A 5659-nucleotide genomic window follows, 5' to 3' on the forward strand; every position below is an offset into this window, starting at 1 on the left:
TATGATTTTACCCTCAAAACGTAGCCATGGCTGTCCTCTTTCATCCAATGTGTTTACTATTGTACTAGGTGTTATGGTTCTTTCATAAATGTCACCAATGCACAGCCTCCTCCCTCCAACTCTTCCATAGACTCTAATGTTAAAATGGCTCAGAAGGTTCGTTTGAAAATCAGAAGAGCATGGTGTCTTTACACTGTCACCACGTCCATATAATAAACTCCACAGGCATGAAAACTGAGAATTTGGTAGACTAGACATGGCTGTCGCTCACGGTGAAAGAATTTTGTCAGTACGACATGTACTTTTCATTTGGGAACGATTTGTTTCGGCCTGACTTTTCTGTTCATTTTAAGCAGCAAAAGTGAGGTGCATGTCTGTGTCGTGTGTATGGAGCCATTGGGTGCAGTCACTATAGCAACCAGGCTCACACCTGCCTGCTTAACGAGCTCTCTCTGCCACTCTGCCAAAATTAATCTTAAACACTTCTCTTTCAACTGCTGCTGTGTCCACAGTGTTAAAGCCATCATTTTACCCTCAAAACGTCGCCATCGTTGTTCTCTTTCCAACATCTTGTCTTTCAAAGCTCAGAGATGTCAACTTTTTAAACTGTGTGGATCCAAGTGGAGGGATCACATTTGAGTCATTCAGTGATTCAAAGAATATGACCTTTTAATATTCTTTCAGATGTTTTCTGACTCTAAATGTTCTTTTCTCATTTCTTAGGTTTTTCTAATTTACAATTAAAACATTTTCAGCTTTTTTCCAACTTCTTCTTCTGTGTAACCTTCAGCTTTTAGCAGTTCAGCACTGTTGTTTTCAGGTTAAATTCAGGTTGTTTTTTTTGTTTTTTTATCTCATTCAAAATTTTTAACTCAAAATTCAGCAATTAATTCATTTCAGTCCACATGTCTGTGTCCGTGTGTATGGAGCCCTTGGGTGCAGTCACTATAGCAACCAGGCTCACACCTGCCTGCTTAACGAGCTCTGTCTCTCACTCTGCCAAGATTAAATCAAAAATGTGTGTTACATCTAAGCAGTTGTAGTAAGATTAACTTTTTCAATAGGTACAATAAGACAGGTTTGACAGGCTTTTGCCACAGATTAACAGTATGTCAGTAGTTAATATAGGCTAACTGAATAGAGCCCTGAATTATTGCCCTGTTAAATTCAAGTTGATTGTGTATTGGTGGACTTGTCTTCTCCACACAGGTTTTTCATACCTCGGCAGTTTTAGTCAGTTGATGACTTTAAAATAATCTTTTCTGACTGGATAATTAAAGCTCACAGCATCTACCTGTCTGTAGTGTATTTTCCCACATTTTAAATAATCGAATCTCATTTAATGTCTCTGTTTTTAGTCTGTATAGTTTATCTCCCCACGAATACGCTCAAAGTAGTCTTAAAATAAAATCCATAAAACAGTTCAAGATGACATACTTTTTATTTGCTAATTTAATGCCAGTTGCCCTCTTTCCTGAGTATAAGCGAATGAGTGACATAAAGAGAAAAAGTACCAATTTGTATGCTGGTGAGTCTTGTGTATTTTTTTCTCTGTCTCTCTATGACAGAGAAATATATATGCTCATTATTGATGTTCAAACTGATGCTCAAATTTCCAAGCACCACCTGAACGCCTCATCAGTCTTTAACTAATCACTGCACCAACTGCCGTCATTCCGCTTTGCTCTCTGCTGTGGTAAGTACAATACACTCAGTACAGCACGGTTTTAATTTTATGATGGTAAAAATACATGTTTGACATTTAAACTCACATATCAAGTCTTTTTAAAGTTCAACAGAGTTCAAAGAATAAAGAAAGCAAAAAAAGAATAACCTTTGCTACCATTTATATAGGTTTATGACTTTTGCTGTTAGCAGCAGTGCTAACGCTAGCTTCAATGCTAATGCTAGCTATAGTGCTAACACTAGCCTTAGCAGTTGTTAACTGACAAAAAGAATATTCTTGTGATATTCCTGTGATATTTATTGGCGGTCAGTGAGACAAAAGTAACAAATGAGATTTATTATTGCCATTGTGCCTCAGTTTTAACAGTAAGAGTACTTTATGACTTTTGCTGTTAGTAGCAGTGCTAATGCTAGCTTCGATGCTAATGCTAGCATCAATGCTAACGCTAGCTATAGTGCCAACACTAGCCTTAGCAGTTTTTAACTGACAAAAAGAATATTCCTGTGATATTCCTGTGATATTTATTGGCGGTCAGTGAGACAAAAGTAACAAATGAGCTTTATTATTGCCATTGTGCCTCAGTTTTAACAGTAAGAGTGCTAGTTCTACCAGCAGTGCTAACACTAACTGAAGTGCTAACGCTAGCAGGAATGCTAGCGTTAGCAGTGATGCTAAGGCTAGTAACAGTCTAACAGTAGCCTTATATAAGTACTTAAATAAATACTTCAGTTAATTAGTTTGAATTATAAAATGGCTGCTGTATCAGCTGGTGTGCTATATTACTCTATAATTACCCTGCTGACTATAAGTTCAGTGTATCATGTCGTGTGGGCTTTGTTTTTTTGTTAGTCTGATAACACTGTACAGACAACTAACATGTTATTTCTTGTCTTACACTTTCAGGAACTTGACTCACATCTGTGCTTTGCCTGGTAGGTGTGCACATACTGTTAGAGAAGTACACCAAATTTTTAAAAAAAGAGTCTGACTAATATAAGCTTTAAAGTGATGGGTTCAAACTTTGTGCTAGACCTTTTAAACACATTTTTATAATAAATACACATAAGTTCAGCTTAACAATTGGGCTAAAATATTTTTTTCGTACATTTTTGCACATTACATGTGATTAGTTAACAATTCACTCAATCATATTTGTATTTAAAAATATTATTGCTGAATTTAATTAAATATTTATTCTTTTAAAAAGTGCCAAATTGTGCAACTTTTTGCACATGGCAGCCGACAACAGTTTAGCTTGAATATTTGTTTTGTCCTTTTTCAGTAGTCACAATTAGTTCATACAATTACCATGTGATATAATTTTATTAAAATTATTTTTTTTCTTGTTTTTTGTTCACAGTGTGCAGAAGAAGAACAAGGACCAGATCTCCAGTCTTCTATCTCACATCCCAACCCCCCAACCCCTCTATCTTCTGTCCTACTCCACCTGTTGTCTCTGCCTTCTTTCCATCTGTATTTCACCCTGTGGTTTGTGAGAAATTTTGCCAAACCAAGAATCTTATTGCGGTTTGATTTAAAGCCGCGTCTCTCCTGCTCTGTCTGTTCTCTCTGCTAAATTTTCTCTCTACCTGTTTTTCACTCTTTGGCTTGCTGCTGAAAAATGCACAAGCCAATAAAACAATAAAGAGTGCATATTTTGCCTCAACCTGAGAACAAACTGAACAAACAAAGAAAACTCTGCGGTTTGATTTAAAGCCGTGTCTCTCCTGCTCTGTCTGTTCTCTCTGCTAAATTTTCTCTCTACCTGTTTTTCACTCTTGGCTTGCTGCTGAAAAATGCCAAGCCATTAAAGCAATAAAGAGTGCATATTGCCTCTACCTGAGAACAAACTGAACAAATAAAGAAAACTCTAATTCACGGTTTGATTGTGATTTCCCAGCCGTGTTTCTCCTGCTCTGTCTGTTCTCTCTTCTAAATTTTCTCTCTAGCTGTTTTTCACTTTGCGCTTGCTGCTAAGTTGTGCCAAGCCAATAAAGAGAGTGCATATTATTCTCTCGACTGACAAACTGTCAAACAAACAAAGACATCTGTTTCTGAGAAATAAAAACTGAAATATAAAGACAAAGAAAACATCTCCTGCTCTGTGCCACTCTTATTTTATAAACATATTTTCTAAAGACTAAGAGAAACACTTGTGTAAAAATGCCAAGGAAGCAGAAAAAGTCACAAGCTGCAAAACAACGCTGGAAGAAGTTCCATGAGTTTCATGAAGTACCAACATGTGAACAAGCTGAGTGTGATTTTCCTCAGAGCTCTGCAGAAGACTTTGTGTCTGCAAAGACCAATGCTGATGGTGTCAAACAGGCAGGTCAACATGTTCCTGCACATGTACAACAGGTATCCTATGCAGATGCTGTAAAGATTGGATTGCAGCATGAATTTAATGATCATCAGGTAAACCATAGAGACCAACCTGAGGTGTCAAGTGCCCCACAGGTGGGTTATGCTGATATTGTAAAAAGAGGCCGTCACAGTGATGTGGCAGGACCATCTCATGCAGAAAGAGTGAACTTTGAAAACCAGCCCTCTGTTACACATATCTGTGCATCTCACAGCCAGGCTCATCCCAAATATGGAGACTCCAGAAACAAGCAGTGCACATGTAACTCACTCACATTTCTTGCTTTCCTTCATGAGAATGATAACATGACTACAGCTGACCTTAATCTGGTCTTGGATAAAGGTGATGTGATGTACAAAGAGGCCAAGAAAAGATTTCCTAAAAATATTCATTTGGCAACCGATGAGCTGCCAGACAAAGTTGATGCTCGCTGGTCTATGTATGATGTCGACATGACACAGCCTTCCCGGTATGGGACATTTGAAGAACCTCCAGAGGAAGCAGTAGATACCTTTCTCAGCTTAGAAGCAGGACTGAGCTGCCTGTTGTCAGATGTGCAGTATGCCTTATTGATTATGAGTGGATTGTGTATTGCAGTGTTCAGATCCACATCAGGCAAATATGGTTTCTTTGATCCACACTCCAGAACACCCAGTGGTCTTCCTCTACTACTACAGTCACGTAATCGTGGTACAGCAGTGATGCTGAAATTCACACTCCTCAGTGACATGATTAAGAGGATCCAAGATTCTTATGAAATGATGGAGATATCACCCTCTTGTAACTATGAACTGAAGCCTGTGCAGTTCTACAGTATGAGCACAGTCAACCTGAGTGATACTATCACAGACACAGTCTGCAGACCAACAGCTGCCACTGCTGTGGCATCTACTCACTCTGATACAACTGTTGATGAAGCAAACCCCTCTACTCCAAGGAGAAACACAACGACTGATCTGACTGAGAACATCTTTTGTCAAATGTCCATTTGTATGCCACCGGTGAAACAAAAAGAAGTCCACGTGACTCAGTTCACATCATATGAAGATCAGAATGAACCTCCTAATATACCAACTGAAGAACTATGCAGTGAATTAAGTTTCCTTCCATCAAGTGATGCTTTTTCATGTCAATCAAATGCTGCCATAACAAATGTTGCTGCCTGTGACCTTTCTGATATAGTTTTACAAAAAGTGAAAAAAGTTAATAAACAACAAAGGCAAAAAATGAGAAGAAGATTAATGGCATCAGAGAAACCCAGAAATCAGAGAAAAGAAAACCAAAAAAGGAAAGAACGACAAAAGTATGCTTCAAACAAAGAGTACAAAGAAAAGAAAAAGTCTTGCACAAGCGAGGCATTTAAAAAGAACCCTGAAGTTAAACGGAAGCAACAACAGTATATGAAAAGACGTTACTGTGAGAATGATGAATTCAGAAAGAAACAAAAACAATATGTTAAAAAACGTTTTTCTGAGAATGCTACAGTTAGAAAGAAACAACAACAATATATTAAAAGACGCTACTGTGAGAACGATGAATTCAGACAAAAACAAAAAAACTATATAACTAAAAGGTATCAAGAAAACCCTGAATTCAGAGAGAGACAGAGA

The 5659-nt window shown here is 37.7% G+C and overlaps 1 long non-coding RNA gene across 1 annotated transcript; it reads left to right on the top strand.

Moving 5' to 3' along the window:
* The first annotated feature begins 1513 nt into the window (after nucleotides 1-1513).
* LOC309709625 lies at nucleotides 1514-3780 on the top strand. Its single transcript, XR_014277547.1, has 4 exons — nucleotides 1514-1528; nucleotides 1621-1696; nucleotides 2591-2619; nucleotides 3048-3780. It is a non-coding gene; the product is annotated as an uncharacterized lncRNA (long non-coding RNA).
* Nucleotides 3781-5659: the final 1879 nt, after the last annotated feature.

Source organism: Aulonocara stuartgranti (genome assembly GCF_965226115.1).
Source record: "Aulonocara stuartgranti genome assembly, chromosome: 7".
In the NCBI taxonomy this organism is placed as follows: Eukaryota; Metazoa; Chordata; class Actinopteri; order Cichliformes; family Cichlidae; genus Aulonocara; species Aulonocara stuartgranti.